Here is a 14,985-nt window from a genome sequence, read left to right as displayed (position 1 = left end):
TTGGTCCTTTGAGGGTCTTCTCTTTGCAAATGCTATTTCCTGAACCGAGTACTGAGTGAACTAATGATGTATCTCAAGTGCCCTCACTCATGCTCAGGTGGCTTTGATGGACTACCCTGAGCCATATTCTTTTGCTTGTTTTGGTTTTCTTTGGTTTGCTTTTTTTTCTTCAGACAGCATCTACAACACAGGTTAGCCTCCAACTTAAAATGATCCTGCAGATTCTTGGTCACCTTCCTATGTTGGCATCTCAAGTGCTTGTACTACAGGTGTGTATACCACCTTCATACAGTGTGTGTGTGCATGTGTGTGTGTGTGTGCGTGTGTGTGTGTGTGTGTGTGTGACTCTTGATTGAATTCAGGCCTGGAAACATGCTAGGCAAGCATCTACCACTGAGTCATGCTCCAATGGCTACCTCTCATTCCCTCTTCTTGCTCTGAGAAACAGAATGAGGGCTGTAGAGCCAACACTTCATTTGAGCTGACATGAGTATCACATCCAGTCATTTATATGTTGTGCATGGATATGGTTGAGTTATCACAACAGTAAAAATTGAATGGTTGTGATAGAATTTATGCAATCTACAAAGTCAAAAATGTGTACTATGTGGCCCTTTACATAAAGTATGCTAGTTCCTGAATTATCCTGTTCAATCTTCATAATAGCCTCTTGGGTGACAATTGCTAATGTATACTGAGAATTTGTTCTGTTCCCAGTATCATATTTACTGCTTCTGGTACCTTGCTTCATCAGTAGCCCTCAATAATAACCCTTCAGGGAAGATATCATTGGAATATCCACTTGGGCAAAGTAAGAAAATGTTCCCGTGGCTATATAGCTTGTGGTTAATGGATACTCTATGTGAATGCCTGACTTCTGTTCCTGGAGCATGGAGCCTGAGCTCTCTGTGTAATAAAGTGGGCAAAAAATTCAGAGTACAGCATAACTAATGCCATATTTGGTCCCTTGACAGTTTGGATGTAGAGAATAATACTTCCCCTCCACCCATGAAAGATGTCTCTATCTTGATCCCTGAACTTGTAAGCATGATAACTCACATGTCCAAAGGGCCATTGAAGGCGCAATCAAATGTATGATAACAGGATGGAGAGGGTTTTCAAGATTGTGGTGACAGGCCCAGGGTCATCAAAAGATCATGACAAATGGTGTTAGAGATATAACTCAGTGGTACAGTGCCTGCTTAGCATGTGTGAGGACATGGGTTCCATCCTTTTTAGAAATCAGAGCAAGTATGAGGAAGGAGGGCCAAGGACAATACAGGACGTAAACTTTAAACCCCTTCCCAGATCTAGCCAATGGACAGAACATTCTCCACAGTTGAGTGGAGAGTGGGGACTGACTTTCATATGAACTCTGGTGCCCCATATTTGACCATGTCCCCTGGAGGGGGTGACCTGGTGGCACTCAGAGGAAGGATAGCAGGTTCCCAAGAAGAGACTTGATACCCTATGAGCATATACAGGGGGAGGTAATCTCCCTCAGGAACAGTCATAGGGGAGGGGAATAAAGGGGAAAATGGGAGGGAGGGAAGAATGGGAGGATACAAGGGATGGGATAACCATTGAGATGTAACAAGAATAAATTAATAAAAAATTAAAAAGAAAAAGAAAATGTGATGATGGGATGAGAGACAAGGTGAATGGAACTAAGAGGCAAGGAGCAGTTGTGTATTCCTGCAATTTTAAAACAAGATCAAATTTGTCTACCCTAGAACTTAGAGAAGGAAAATAGCTGACATTTTGATGGTAGCTAAAAGAAACTGACAGCATTTGAAGATAATTGACTTATGTGTGCTTATTGCAATCAGACTGTGGTAATTTGTTACAGCAGCCATCAGAAATTAATACCAGACCGCATCGTATTTCCATAGGCCAAACTTTATTGAACACAAAGTTGCTATTGCAGGAAAGGTGTTTTAACTCAAGTTAATAGCTGGAGTTCTCAGAGCACTTTTAACACAGTAAGGTGGGATTCAAGTAGAGAATTAACACTGAGAACTATGGAAACCTTGAACCAGAAAAGGGAAAGTCAGAACAAACTGCCTGTGTTGGTTGCAATAGTGTCTTCTCCTGATCTCAAGAGATAGTGATGAGGAATCTTTTTCTTTGGATCTTCTTCTCTATGCCATCAACAAAATCAAGGTTTTATTTGCATGCACATAATTGTCACCCCATATACTTTTTTGAAAGCTAGACTTGGGGGCCTGTAAAGATGCCTTAACTGTTAAGAACATTTGTTGCTCTTGAAAGAGGACACAAGTTTGCTTATCAGCACTTACATGGCTGTTCATAATTTTTAATAACTCCAGCTCTAGGGATCTAAAACCCTCTTCTCATTTCCTTTAGACACTAGCCTGTTAATTTGAGTAGAGTAAAAGATGGAAACATACTAAGGCACAAAGGCTGCTGTGTGCAGGTTGACATTGTCTACTATACTCTAAATGTCATATTAATAAAAAAGATAGAACATTGTAAACATCTGACCATAAATGGGCCATGCGTGCTGATACTATATGCTTTGAACCAATCAAAATCTGTTCAGAATTCAAGGAATGGATTCAATGTTATCTATAAACATTGCTATCTATAGTCAATGCTATCTATAAAGTTTTGTCTAAGTGACTCTTCCATTCTCCGAACCCCACCCCTATTCCTTCTGCAGTGACTTTGATTAGATTTGTCTGATCCCATACCTCAAATAAGAGATTTTGATAGTATAAATTGTAACTCCTGGCCAAAAAGTAGTTTTCAGGCATAGACACATGTCAGAATCCCTTAGAGAGCTCTTAAAAATTACAAATTCCAGGACCTTGTCTTTAGGGATTATGATTTAGTGGATTAGAGTGGGCCTTGAGTTATTGATTTTTTTGAAATTCCCTCAAGGATGCTAATCATCTTGACTGAACAATACTGCTTTAACCCAGCAGCCACCTGTCTCCATAAATAGTTTAATTGGAGCATAGGCACATTCATTTATTCACATATTATCTGGGGTTGGTTTCATGGCCTAAGAACAGAATTGTCATTTTCTTTTCTCCATGTTTTTATTTTTAAAAATTATTATAATTTATTCAGATTACGTGAGACCTGATAGGCTGTGGTCATATAGTGGGAGAGGAGGTCCCCTTCTGTCACAGGTCTAGGGAAGGGGAATAGGGCGGAAGAGGGAGGGAGGGTGGGAACAGGAAGATACAAGCAAAAGGATAATTTCTTCTTTTTAAAAATTGAGACAGGGTCTCATGTTTTCCAGACTGGCCCTGAACTTGCTGTGAAGCCACGGCTGTCTTTGAATGACTCATCCTCCTGCCTTGACCTCCGGCGCGCTGAGATTATAGTTGTACAGCACCACATCTTTTCTTTTCTTTTCTTTCTTTCTTTTTTTTTGGCTATTACTTCTATCTTTATTCTCTCTTTTATATATTTTATTAATTTATTCATATTACATCTCAATGGTTAATCCATCCCTTGTATCCTCCCATTCCTCCCCCCCCATTTTCCCATTATTCCCCTCCCCTATGACTGTTACTGAGGGGGACTTCCTCCCCCTGTATATTCTCAAAGGGTATCAAGTCTCTTCTTGGCTACTTGCTGTCCTTCCTCTGAGTGCCACCAGGTCTCACCCTCCAGGGGACATGGTCAAATGTGAGGCACCAGAGTACGTGAGAAAGTCATATTCCACTCTCCACTCCACTGTGGAGAATATTCTGACCATTGGCTAGATCTGGGAAGGGGTTTAAAGTTTACCTCCTGTATTGTCCTTGGCTGGTGCCTTAGTTTGAGCTGGACCCCTGGGCCCAAATCTGCCTATCATATTGTTCTACTTGTAGGTTTCTAGGACCCTCTGGATCCTTTTATTTTGCTGTTCTCCCATGCGTCTCTCATTTAGAGTCCCAATAGGATGCCTTCCCCTCTGTCCCAGTTTCCTGGTAAGTGAAGGCTTTCGTGGGACATGCCCCTTGGGCTAGTGTGCAGATATAAGTGAGTATATACCATTTGATTCTTTCTGCTTCTGGGTTAACTCACTCATTATGATCATTTCTAGTTCAATCCATTTGTTCACAAATTTTGGGAATTCCTTGTTTTTAATAGCTGAGTAGTATTCCATAGTGTAAATGTACCACAGTTTCTTTATCCATTCTTCTACTGAGGGACACTTAAGCTATTTCCATGATCTGGCTATTATGAATAAGGCTGTTATGAACATGGTTGAGCAAATTTTCTTGTTGTGTGCTGGAGCATCTTCTGGGTAAATTCCAAAGAGTGGAATAGCTGGGTCTTGAGGAAGCCCTATTCCAAGTTTTCTGCACAGCACCACATCTGATGAGATTGTTATCATCTATGTGCATTTAAGTAGAAATGCTTTGACAGGTCCTAAGTTTGAACCACTGAGGCTCACAGAGGAATAGCTTGAATAAAAAGGAAGAGCCTTCCAATCATTTGCTAGCTATAAACAGACACATAGAGTAGAATAAAAACATTGAGCTTTTGCCTCCTGTGCATAATGATGGAATAAAGAGAAATTAGGTTCACTCGGTTGTGAAATGAAATCTGGTACCCATGTCTGAGGTAGCAATACCATGCTTCAGGGAAACTTTCCTAAAAAGTTATCTACAACTTACTACGACCTTGAATTCTAACTAATTTCTACTGACCGATAGCTACACAAATAAGCAAATATGTAAACACAATAAAGCAATTAGATAATTCTAGGATTTGAAATATTCCACAAGACATGGGTCTATGTGTGCTTGTGTGTGTGTGTGTGTGTGTGTGTGTGTGTGTGTGAGAGAGAGAGAGAGAGAGAGAGAGAGAGAGAGAGAGAGAGAGAGAGAGAGAGAGAGAGAGAGGAGAGAGAAGAGGGGGCGGAGAGAGATGAGGTGGTTCACATGTACCGCATTGCTTGTACAATGGGCAGAAGATAATGGCTGGGTTCTTCACCTTCCGAACTAGATTCTCTCTTTTGTTTTCCATTATGTATGCCAGGCAAGCTCCTCTATGAGGCTGAGCTCCTGGAACAATTTTCCATCTTCACTTTTTATTTCCCCATAAGAGCTCTGGCATTACAGATACTCATGCTGTGACAATGGCTTTTACACAGCTTTGAGGATTTGAACTTAGGTCCTTGTGCTTGTGTGGCAAGTTATTTAACCCACCAAGCTATCTCCCTAGCCCAAGACCATTAAATAAAGGGCAGGCAGTAGTCCCAAAACCATCACATCTTTCAGGAAGTGGGCCAAGATTGTGATAAGGAGATATTTGTGGGACAAATTGAGAAGGTTTAAATAAGAATTGGATATCACAGGATTTGAAGAAATTGTTAATTTATGTTATTATGGTATTGTGAATGTGGAAAATGTTTCTTTTCTAGTATTTAGGATATGCAAGCATATAGCTATAGATAAGACAAGATCACACATATTGTATGCTGGCCTTGAACTCCTTGTTTGGGTTGGACAAAAGACCTTATAATGCTATCTAAGCAGAGTAATGGCTTAGCTACATATCCAGTCTTTATTGTACTATTCTATGTGCCTCTATGCATGCTTACAAGTGAAGCAACAATGAAAGCTCTAACAAAAATATATACACCAGCAGTACAAAGTGTGCTAGGCTGAGGTCATAGGAGGGGCATCCTTCTTCAGTCATGAACATAGAATTCAGCAGAGAAACACAGGCAAGGACAGCCACAGCCATTAGTTAAGTAAGGGGAACACCTGTGAAAACAGGATTAGAAAGAAACTCAATGAACCTAGAAGATCAAAGCAAAATGGCCAGGGGAAACTGAAAGCATATATCTAGAAGGACTGGGGTGCCTGCTGTACTACTAGCCAATGGTGAATCATTCACACATCCAACACAAATCAACTTAGCAACCAAGACCTGCCAGAGGAAGTAAAGGACAGTAGTCAACAAGAAACACAGGGAGATTGAATCATTAGTTGTGGTGGAAGTACCATAGGGCAGGTGACAAAGAGCAAGCCAATAAGGAGCACGTCTAAGGTGCTGTGAGCCATCAGGAAACCAAAACAGGGTGACAGGAGGGGAGTTAATGGAGTAGGAACCAGTTTAGATAGAGCAGACAGGACAGTGACATTTTTTGCATCCAGATAATGAGATCCGAGGGAAGAAGTGTTCAAGGAAGGAGGGAAAGAAGCAGTCTCTGAGGCACAAAGAAGCTTGATGTTTTCCAAATAAAAAGACCACTTGTTAGGAATGCAATGGAGAGAAAGAATAATTTTAAATGAGGCCAAAAAGGCAGGCAGGGCTCTGGTTTATTCATCTCTGTTGGCCAGGAAGAGGACTAGAGAGTAGATTTTAGTTCCATGGGGGCACACTAGTACATCATAAAGCAGGGAAGGGACATGTCACTGACTTCCACGGGATTTGTCTAAGGCTTCTCATGCTGGAACTGGAACCTAGGACATCTTGCATGCTAGGCAACTATTCTATCCCACAGAGCCTGAGTTTTGTTTTCACAAACTTTCTGGTTTGTTCATAAAAGTGTGAACAGCAGGGGTATGAGTTGAGACATGAAGAAAAGTAAAACTAAAGTACAGCCGCTTCTGTAACTCAAGTGGACTGTGGTGCCTACTCCGATGGACTAAAGAACTTGAGACTGGGTAAGATGTGTGTGTGTGTGTGTGTGTGTGTGTGTGTGTGTGTGTGTGTGTGTGTGTGTTTGTTTGCACATACACCTGTGTGTACTTGTTTGTGTTCGTAAGTACATGTGTGAGGAGGCCAAATATCATGTGTTCTCAATATCTCACTACATTGAACCTGGATCACATGGTTTGGCTAAACAGGCTGACTAGACAGCCCCAGGAATCTGCCTGTCTCTGCCTCCGTAGTGCTGGCTGAGGTTACAGCTTTTTACATGGAGGCTATATATTCAAACTCCAGTTTTCATGCATGCATGGCAATCACTTTACCCAAGGACACATCTCTCCAGCCCAAGACTGGAGAGTTTATATCACCAAACAATTCAGTTCTCACAGTTCTGAAGGCAAGAAAGTCCCAAATCAAGGAGGTTCTGGGTTCAGTCTCTACTGAGGGTTGTTCTTTGTTTTCATTTCATTGCTTCATCCTCTGGAGAAGACAATGGCTGCATGCTCATATTGTGGAAGAAACAAAAGGTTGAAAAGGGAAGGCCTAAACTAGTTCCCTCTCATTTACTATTTTTTTTGAGACTCTGTGGTCAACCTATCCTAGAACTTGCTTTAAAGCACAAACTGGCCTCAAAATCACAAAAAAACCTCTGTTTTAGCCTCCCAAGTGCTAGGATCATAGGTACAAGCTGCCACGTCCTTCACTCTTGAGTCCATTTATAAGACACCAAGGCACTGACAAAGGCACAAATTCCATGCTTTAATCATGTTATGAAAAGTTCTATGTCTTGATGGCATCATGATGATGATTATATTTCAATAGCTGAAGTTTAGGGGACCCTCTACCTAAAGCAGTAGAAGACCTCAGTTAATATAAGGTGTGGACTCAAGGATATTCTTAATGGGTATAAAGTCAGGAAAGCGATGCAGAAGAGAAGGGAAACAAATAGATACCTTGGAGCCTGGTTTGAGTGTGCTGGTGCCCTTTACTGAGATGGGAAGGCCTCTTATTCCAACAAGCACAAGTTATGTCTTAGAACCCATGGCAGTACTTTTTGAGTTGAGAGCCATTGAGTTCTTCTGTGTCATTTCTGAAGAATTTCATCCTCATATCTCATTTGGGTCTCATCTAAAATGCTTGTGTAGACAATTCAGATCTGATTCTCTGCGTTCAGAGTGTAGTACAGGATAAAACCGGGGCTGACTTTGTTAGATAAAGTGAAGGTTATGCTAGGCTTACAATTAGGCATAGGAGTTACTACTGCCAAAGGGTTAATTATAATTAGGCTAGACATCCTTTACCTCCCCTCCACTTGTCATGCTCCTCTTATGGATTTCTTCTCCTTTATGAACACAACAAAGGCCTATCCTTATATATCCAGGAGGTAACCTCTGAGCCAGTTACCTACAGAATCATCTCATTCTCCATTCCATTGGTCTAGAATAATCTCATCTTCTATGTTATGCCTAAAAACAGAGAAATTGACGTTCCCAAAAAAAAGTGGGACTCTGTAGTCAAAGCTACCTTTACTCCTGAGCAACTAAACTGAGGCCATCAGATCTGATCTACCCATTTTGTGCCATAGCATTATAATACTCTGCTTTGCCAAAACAAATAGATAAGCATGACTTTGCAAATGGACTATTTGGGGGATGGATGAGGCTAATTATTAGAGTCAATGAACCTCAGATTTATTATGGCATCACACAGATCATTATTATATCTAAGAACTTCCCATATGATAAGACAACTAAAAGCCAACTGACTGTCTTCAGAAAACCAATATACTTTAATCCTCATCTGTCCCAATTTAACTAACATATTTAGTCATCTTTTCTTGTTTCCACATTTATCTCTGGCACATTTGGTTCTCCAAAGACAGGGAGTGTTGGAAGATAAGAATAACAAGAAAATCTGGAACATGATGAAGACCAGAAATGGGGAGCAACACAAGCCAAAAACTATTAGAGGCAACTGTGCTCAGACTGTCCTCACCCAACCTTCCAGGAGCTGCCAAAATAAACCAGCATCTGCATAGAGATTTATCTTCTCACTTTATGAGAGAGGGAAGGATGGAGGGAGGGGAGAAGCGAAAGCATAGAAGAGAAAAAGAAGAAAGGAGAGGGGAGGAGGAGAGAAAGAGGATGGAGGGTGGGAGGGCAAGAACAAGTTCACTTAACTCTCTGTTCAGGTCTTATCAAGATCTACGAACATACTACCCACCAATGAATTGATTTCAATCTTATTCAATTTGCCCGCTTTCTCAAGAAAAAGAAAACCACAGGAGTACATGTTTTGAATGTTAGGCTTATTTTTAATGACAGATTTTCTTCCAACTAAGGTCTCACTTAAACTAAGGGATGGTCAATTTAGTGCTTTGATTCTTATTTCATTCCTCTAAGAAAAGCACGAGACTTAACCCTTCTGTGAATCTTAGTAAGGGTACAATTATGAAATGTTCAGTGTTAAGATTCTATACAATGTAATTCTTGGCCATCACATCAGTTACAAATGTTGTCTCTAAAATGTTTTAGATCCTTACATTAGCAAAAGAGAAGCAGCAGCAAGATGGACTATAATGAAATAAAACTCCTTCATGAAGTCGATATTTGGCCAAACTGCATATTAAATTAAATGGGCATAAAGGTCATATAAATTAAAGTGGCACATTGGCATCTATCCCAAGTCACAAAGGACACTGAAAATCTCCAGAACTGGAGTTAAAAATGTAAGGCAGTAATGCTTTCAAAATCACACTTTATGGTTTTGAAATGATAGCTATTGCTGTGATTTTTCACATAAACTGGAGAAACTTGATTCATACATGATATGGTACTTATCACATCCAAACATGTGCTGACATGCAGGGGGGAACCCATTAAAATTAGAACTCTTCCAACAATTTTAGGCTAAGCACTGCCAGTTGGCAGTTTCTCTCATCTTTAGGCAGATTTCCCAAAGGAATACAGTGGCTGCCCATTTCTAATCAAAAAACTATCTGAGCAAATTAAATATGACAAATATGAAGGATCAGATGGCTCAAGGTACATTCTAAAAAGCTCATGAAGGTTAATTTTCCTAGCTATTTCCCATGACTTTTTACCTCATTTCTCGATGGGGCAGAGTGCACCTATGTTACCCTCAAAAGGCAAAGCATTTACTAATCATGGATTGCATGTGCCACTTGTTTCTGTCTGAAGAATGAAAAAAGGGTTTTGCAACAGAGTTATTGCTAGTGTTGTGAGTGTTTGTTGGGGAGGAGGATACACATGCATGCACTTATTTTTTAAAATATTTTGCATATATGTTCATATTATTACACATATGTAAAATAAACTATATACAGCAAGAAGAACCATGAATGGATGTATGTGCACATGTACAGGCAAGGCAGGTGCATATGTATGTATGAAATTATGCATGTTGAGGCCACAGCTCAACATTAAATGGTTTCCTTGGTTGTTTTCCATCTTAATTTTTGAGCCAGGTTCTTTAATTGAACCTGATATCCAAGTGAGTCTCCTGTCTTTGCCTCCCACTCCTAGGCAGGGCTGGGGTTAAGTTTTATATAGGGATGCTGAGGATCTTGCTCAGCATGCTTGTGCTGTGAGCATTTCTTGAGTGAACCATCTCTTTATCCAAATGCATTGGGTTCCTTTTCTGGCTATTCTACCATATGCTATCTTTTGAGTAAGGACTTGAGATCTGATATGGTACAATATTATACCTAAGAAAAGTCTGGGAATGATTGTGTGGTCATTTATAAATAAGAAAGCAATTTCCCTCTGGTATATCATCACCTCTTATAATTAAAGTAGAGTGTTTTAAATATTAGGAATAACATTTATACTGTTTTCACATTTGTGGTAGTGAGGATCTTATCACTTGTTATCACTAAAATATGCATAAAAGATTTAAAATAAAATATCTCTACATAGTTCCATAACACTATGATATCTAAGTCTACCTCTGTGTATCTACAAGGGAACTATTCTGTCTAGAACTAGTCTGCAGGACCAGTCACTCCAGTGAACAAGCTGGAAGATGTATGTGCTGCAGACTCTATGCTCCTCTCATTGCCCTATATAAGGAATGGGAGTAAGGACTGTGTGCTAACCATGATTTGAGGGAGCCCATGGATACATCTGAACAGAGAAGACTTAGAATAAAGAACATTTGAACATGTAAACAGGTATATAGTAACCACACATAAAATAATTTTGCTTAACACATATGCAGATTTCCTTACAAAGTAACAATAATTTTGATGTTTTCCATATCCTCCAAATGAACAGCAAATATAGAATCACTGCTCAAATCCCAGGAAGCATAGAAACAATAATCATAGTATATCCCAGAGTCCAGAACTAAACCATGCATGGAAGATAATTATTATCCTTATTGTACTATTCAAAATGTGTGCACATCCTTTTCATTTCATTCCTGGAATTCAGGAGGAGGAGAAAGCAACAATTTTTCAGTTCACAGGGGTTCTTCTATGATTGCCTTTGAAATTATTCAACATTGGATAAACCTAAGTCCCTTCATGGTAGCTGCCAGCATTTTGAGAATACAATTATTTCCCATCATTCTCAGTTTTCATATCATTGATTTCAGCTATTCATAGGCAACTACTGTCTGAAGACAATAAATGGAAAAAACCCAGAAATAAAAAAAATAAGTTTGGAATCAAACACTATTCTGACTAGTATAAGAAAATTGCGTACTATCTCACTTTATCTGTTGGACATGTCCAATGTATCCACCTTGTATAGTCTACATTTCTTTTAGTCACTTAGCTACTACATGGGTTGTCACATTGACTGGCATGACAGCACAGCTCTTGGATTTTCTATTTTACTTAACAATGGTTTAATAACTTATTTTTAGTGTGTGACTGCATGAGTAAGATCATATTCATATAACTTTTATCACATTATATTGTTAAAAATCAGATTATTTTACTATCGAATATTGTTATTGATATCTTTATGTTCCAAATTTATGAACTAAACTTTACCATAGGTATTAAAGCATACAAAAAGCATATCATATGTAAAAGATATGGTAATATTCACAATTTAGGTACCCACTAGAGGCCTCTGAACATTTATTCTGTGGGTAAAATGCTTCTTCTCTGTTGTACATTAATTTTAGTAATCAAAGTCAGTAAAAATGAGGTGATATTATTTTCTTTGATTAGGTATACTTTAATTTTGAACTAAAATATATACACAAGACATAATTTTAAAGAACATAAATATTCCAGGTAAGATTCCACAGTGGGCAACAGTGTTTACTGTGAGGCTTGAAGAAAGGCCTCCCTCAGTTTGAACATCAGAAGAGAAATAATTTTTTTAATTAATTTATACTTGTTACATCTCAATGGTTATCCCATCCCTTGTATCCTCCCATTCTTCCCTCCCTCCCATTTTCCCCTTATTCCCCTCCCCTATGACTGTTCCTGAGGGGGATTACCTCCCCCTATATATTCTCATAGGGTATCAAGTCTCTTCTTGGTAACCTGCTGTCCTTCCTCTGAGTGCCACCAGGTCTCCCCCTTCAGGGGACATGGTCAAATGTGAGGCACCAGAGTATGTGAGAAAGTCATACCCCACTCTCCACTCAACTGTGGAGAATGTTCTGTCCATTGGCTAGATCTGGGTAGGGGTTTAAAGTTTACCGCCTGTATTGTCCTTGGCTGGTGCCTTAGTTTGAGCAGGACGCCTGGGCCCAAATCTGCCTATCATAATGTTCTACTTGTAGGTTTCTAGGACCCCCTGGATCCTTCTACTTTGCTGTTCTCCCATGCTTCTCTCATCTAGAGTCCCAATAGGATGTCCTCCCCTCTATCCCAGTTTCCTGGTAAGTGAAGGCTTTTGTGTGACATGCCCCTTGGGCTAATATGCAGATATAAATGAGTATATACCATTTGAGGCTTTCTGCTTAATCATACTCAGGGCTGAAATTAACAAATTAGAAACTAAGAAAACAGTCCAAAGAATCAACAAAACCAAGAGCTGGTTCTTTGAGAAAATCAACAAGATAGACAGACCGTTAGCCAAACTAAAAGGCAGAGAGACAGTATTGAAAACAACAAAATCAGAAATGAAAAGGGAGACATAACAACAGACACTGAAGGAATACAAAGAATTATAAGATCCTACTTTGAAGGCATATATGCCACAAAATTTGAAAATCTAAGGGAAATGGATGATATTCTTGAAAAATTTCACTTGCCAATGTTGAGTGAAGAACAGATAAACAAGCTAAATAGTCCCATTTCCCCTACAGAAATAGAAGCAATCATTGATAGTCTCCCAACCAAAAAAAGCCCAGGGCCAGATGGTTTCAGTGCAGAATTCTACCAGACCTTCAAGGGCGAGCTAATACCAATACTTTTCAAGTTACTCCAAAAGAAAGAAATGGATGGAACATTACCAAATTCATTCTATGAGGCCATAGTCACATTGATACCTAAACCTCACAAAGACTCAACAAGAAAGAAAATTTCAGACCAATTTCTCTTATGAACATAGATGCAAAAATACTAAAGAAAATACTTGCAAAACGAATACAAGAACACATCAAAGATATCATTCATCATGACCAAGTAGGCTTCATTCCAGGCATGCAGGGATGGTTTAATATACGGAAATCCATCCATGTAATCCACCATATAAACAAACTGAAAATAAAAAACCACATGATCATCTCTTTAGATGCAGAGAAAGCATTTGATAAAATCCAACACCCATTCATGTTTAAAGTTTTAGAGAGATCGGGGATACAAGGCACTTTCCTCAACATAATAAAGGCTATATACAGCAAGCCAATAGCCAAAATCAAAGTAAATGGTGAGATACTCAAGGAAATTCCTCTAAAATCAGGAGTAAGGCAAGACTGCCCCACTCTCTCCATATCTCTTCAATATAGTACTCGAAGTTCTAGCCAGAGCAATAAGACAACAAAAGGAGATCAAGGGTATCCAAATGGGAAAGGAGGAAGTCAAATTATCCCTATTTGCAGATGATATGATAGTGTACATAAGTGACCCTCAAAATTCCACCAGAGAACTCCTACAGCTGATAAACACCTTCAGCAAATTGGCTGGATACAAAATTAACTCAAAAAAGTCTGTAGCCTTCCTATACATAAATGACAAGCTTGCAGAAGAAGAAATTACGAAAACCACACCCTTCACATTAGCCACAAGCAATATAAAATATTTAGGAGTTACTCTAACTAAGCAAGTGGAGGACTTGTTTGAAAAAAATTTCAAACCAAAATCAATCTACAGATTCAATGCAATCCCTATTAAAACACCTACAGAATTTTTTAAAGAGCTGATATTATTTATTCCACGTTCTTGGTTACTAAACCACAATCCAGGTAAATGTAAAATGCAACTTCACTAAACATTTACATTTTGAGAAAATTGAATTCAATGACATTTGTTTAGTCTATTCATTAAAAATAGGTAAGTTTTCAAAGCTAGAGAAGTGATTGAGTGGTTAAGAGCACTGGCTGCTTTTCCAGAAGATCAGAGTTTGATTTCCAGCACCTACATAGTAACTCAAAATCATCTATAACTCCAGTTCCAGGCATTTTTATGTCCTCTTCTGCCCTCTGCAAGCACCAGATATACAAGTGGTCCATAGACATATATGGGTGCAAAACACCCATACACATGAAATAAAAATAATGTTAAATTAACAGCACAGGCTTTAAGGTCAACAATAAATGGGACCTCATGAGGCTGAGAAGCTTCTGTAAGGCAGAAGACACTGTCAAGAGAACAAAGCGACAGCCTACAGACTGGGAAAATATGTTCACCAACCCTACATCTGACAAAGGTCTAATATCCAAAATATATAAAGAACTCAAGAAATTGAACGCCACCAAATAAAATAACCCAATTAAGAAATAAGGCTCAGAACTAAACAGAGAATTCTGAACAGAAGAATATCGAATGACTGAGAAAACACTTAAAGAAATGTTCAACCTCCTTAGTCATCAGAGAAATGCAAATCAAAACAACTCTGAGATTCTATCTTACACCCATCAGAATGGCTAAGATCAAAAATTCAAGTGACACCACATGCTGGCAAGGATGTGGAGACAGAGGAACACTCCTTCTTTGCTGGTGGGAATGCAAACTTGTACAGCCACTTTGGAAATCTATCTGGTGCTTTCTCAGAAAACTGGGAATATAGGGCTTCCTCAAGACCCAGCTATCCTACTCCTTGGAATATACCCAGAAGATGCTCCACCACACAACAAGGACTTATGCTCAACCATGTTCAGAGCAGCCTTATTCATAATAGCCAGAACATGGAAACAGCCTAACTGTCCCTC

The 14,985-nt window shown here is 39.2% G+C and overlaps 1 protein-coding gene across 9 annotated transcripts in view; it reads right to left on the bottom strand.

Moving 5' to 3' along the window:
• Frmpd4 (FERM and PDZ domain containing 4) overlaps positions 1 to 14,985 on the bottom strand; it is a 922,813-nt gene that overhangs the window by 327,341 nt on the left and 580,487 nt on the right. The window lies entirely within an intron of this gene.

The sequence above is a fragment of the Acomys russatus genome, chromosome X, assembly GCF_903995435.1.
Source record: "Acomys russatus chromosome X, mAcoRus1.1, whole genome shotgun sequence".
NCBI lineage: Eukaryota > Metazoa > Chordata > Mammalia > Rodentia > Muridae > Acomys > Acomys russatus.
The sequence above is the reverse complement of the archived record's forward strand: the minus strand, read 5'-3'. Positions and strand labels throughout refer to the sequence as shown.